The sequence below is a fragment of the Meleagris gallopavo genome, unplaced genomic scaffold, assembly GCF_000146605.3.
Source record: "Meleagris gallopavo isolate NT-WF06-2002-E0010 breed Aviagen turkey brand Nicholas breeding stock unplaced genomic scaffold, Turkey_5.1 ChrUn_random_7180001956879, whole genome shotgun sequence".
Taxonomy (NCBI): domain Eukaryota; kingdom Metazoa; phylum Chordata; class Aves; order Galliformes; family Phasianidae; genus Meleagris; species Meleagris gallopavo.
The window spans coordinates 3,750-7,072 of NW_011217341.1; the positions used below are offsets into that span (position 1 = coordinate 3,750).

The 3,323-nt window shown below is 49.1% G+C and overlaps 1 pseudogene; it reads left to right on the forward strand.

The window, feature by feature from the left end:
- The first annotated feature begins 1,797 nt into the window (after nt 1-1,797).
- LOC109365151 lies at nt 1,798-3,113 on the forward strand (annotated as a pseudogene).
- The last annotated feature ends 210 nt before the right edge of the window (nt 3,114-3,323 follow it).

Here is a 3,323-nt window from a genome sequence, read left to right on the forward strand (position 1 = left end):
ACTGGAGGCCCCAGGTGTGGACACAGTACTCCAGATGGAAGCTCACAAGAGCCAAGTAGATGGGGACAATCACCTCCCTCTTCTTTAATGCAGCCCAGAACACTGTTGGCCTTTCAGGCTGCAAGCGCACATTGCTGACTCATGTCCAGCTTCTCGTCCACCAGGACCCTCCAAGTCCTTCTCCACAGAGCTGCTCTCAAGGAGATCTTCCCTCAGTTTGTATAAACATCTGGGATTACCTCATTCGGTTTTCATGGGCCCATTTCTCCAGCCTGTCCAGGTCCCTCTGGATGGCTTCCCTTCCTTCCAATGTATCAACTGCATCGCTCAGCTTGGGGTCATCTGCAAACTTGCTGAGAGTGCTCTTGATGCCATCGTCTGTTATTGATGGAGATGTTGAAGAGCACCGGTCTCAAGACCAATCCCTGAGGAACCACAGATGGACACTGGCCTGCACCCTGACACAGAACCGTTGATCATAGCCCTTTGGCTGCGTCTAGCCAATCAATTCCTAATCCATCAAACAGTTCATATTTCAAATCCACAGCTCTCCAAAAGGCTTTGCAGAGTTCTAGTAGATGACGTCTACCAGCCTTCCCCCATCCAGCGAAGCCGCCACTCCATCATAGAAAGCCACCAGATCGGACAGGCACAATCTGCCCTTGGTGAAGCCATGCTGGCTGTCTCAAATCACCTCTTTGTCTCGTATGTTCCTTAACATAGTTTCTAGGAAGATCTGCCCCATGATCTTCCCAGGCACAGAGGTGAAACTCCCGGCCTGTAGTTCCTCAGGTCTTGCTTTCTCCCTTTCTTAAAAAATAGGAGCAATGTTTCCCTTTTCTTGGTCACCAGAGACTTCCACAGGGGATATTCCATACTTCCCCATGAAATCATTAACATAGGGTTCCGGCTCGTCGCACACGTTCAGACTTTTTGTGGTGGTGGTCCCACAGACCTCTGAATGAAGTCAGTAATCTTCCTCACTGTGTTCACTGCTTGGACCCCGTCTTCAACAATGCTCAGTTAGCTCTTTGCTTCACTTGCAAATTTCCTTTCCCAAAATGAGCTGATTCTAAGCAGAACATCCCTCACCTACTGGATACAAGATGTTCACTATATCACCGTTATCTGGTGGGTACAAGGGCACAGATTCTTCCTGTTATCTGTGCAAACTCCAGGGTATCCATCAAGGAGCATAGGCAAGCTGAACAATATTGCTACACCTTGTATCACGAGGAAAAAAAAAATTATATGAAAGTGGTCAAACACTGGACCAGGTTTCCTGGACATGTGGATGATACCCCATGCCTGTCAGTGTTGACAGACATTTTGATAATGCTTTCATTAACATGCTTTTCCTCGTGGTTAGCGCTACTGGGGTCAGACAATTGAACCTGATGATATTTGCAGGTGCCTTCCAGTTCCTCTCCTCCCAATAGCTCTGTTAGCAGGAAGACAGAGATTAACAGCATCTATTGGTATCCTCAAGTGCCCCTGATGTGACCAGAACACTTGTTGTTATGCGGGACACACAAGTCACATGAACACTCGCTTGCTCATGCACACACGTGTGGAATCATGCAAACCTCTATACCCACAGGCAGCTGCATAAATCCAGCACACAGGCTCTAGTTGTTTCACACCAATGCCCCACTAAGCATGCTGATATCTTCTGCCTTTGCTGGATTCTTCCAGCATGTGAACTGAGTGTTTTGCCCACACTGACATGTGCTGCTTGGAAATGCTTGGGTTTTTCTTCCTGCCACTCAAAAGGTGGCATTCGTGAGCCATGGGAGTGACTTAAATCAGGATGTGACAAGTAGCAGCAGCACAGGAAACCAACACACAGCCCATAACATTAGCTGGGATGTTTTGCATTCAAGAGGTTCTTGTCACAAAATAATCACTGCTGCAAAGGATGCCTCTGGAAATGATGCAGCTTGTGTCCATTATAAAAGGCAGCCCAACTCCTTGCCACCTCATCCACTTCTTTCACCTGCATCTTCTTGGGAATCAGGTGAGTGTGAAGCTCCTTCTTGTTCTCTTCATTCTGCAAACAGAGTTCTGAGCTCAGACGTACTCTCAGCTGCTACTAATTCTGTTCCATGCCTAGCTCTGCTTGTCATGAGAGAGGGAAGAGGGGAGAATGTTTTTCATGGGAGGAGGGAGGGACTGTAAGGAGGTAACTTGTGGTCTAGGGTCTGGGCTGTATTTGGATAGGTCCCAGTGACTTTCACTGGGCTCTGTCAGGATGAGACCAAGAATCCCTTGGACATCCCTGGACTGTCTTCAGCTCCAAGCACTGCATGTGCATTGATTCCCTCATAGCGTGATGATAGGCTGCTCCTCATGCATCCCCATCTTCTGCTTGCTCCCTGCTCTCCCCATACAGGTGCACCTCCATCCCTGAGACATGTCCTGCTGTGACCAGTGTGTGCCATGCCAGCCCTGTGGCCCAACCCCTCTGGCCAGCAGCTGCAATGAGCCCTGTGTCAGGCAGTGCCAGAACTCCACCATCGTCATCCAGCCCTCTCCCGTGGTGGTGACCCTGCCCGGACCCATCCTCAGCTCCTTCCCGCAGAACACCGCCGTCGGATCCTCCACCTCCGCTGCTGTTGGCAGCATCCTCAGCTCTGAGGGCGTGCCCATCACCTCGGGGGGCTTTGACCTCTCCTGCATTTCCAACCGCTACTGTGGCAGAAGGTGCAACCCCTGCTGAATGTGCTGGATGATGCCCCAGACAAGGACCCCTTGAATGCTGAACATGACACTGGTCAGAAAAAGAAATGTGTTGCTGCTTTTGCCCTGAAAGACAGACTTGCACTGGCCAATATGGCATCTCTGTTAACGTGGAGAATGTCTACTGATAATCTCTTTCACTCACTCTTCGTATCTAATATCATTCTTGTCTTTTCCCTTTAGAGGTCTCTGTTAGTAGCCCCCAAAATGCACCCCAACCGACTTGCTCATCTCCCAAAAACTCTCGCTGGGAGATAGAGCTCTGTGGCCATGCTGCTGTTGAAAAGAAGAACAGATTCTTGTCGGCTCCTGTTGCTCACCACACACAGAGCTCTTCTTTGGGTGACATTTCTCTCCTCAGACTCATTAAACACTTCTGCATCCCTTATTGTTTCTTTCTGTGTTGGTGCATTTTTTTTCCCCATAAATGTAGAGATGGCCAAAGGAGAAGGGGATGTCTTTGGTGAGAACAAGCTAGGGAGACTCCAGCACTCCACAGGTTTTTGGAGATCAGTGCACACTGTAGACAGTCATTTCTTTAAGCACTCTCTCTTGAAGAATGGGAAGATATTCCTAGATGTGCC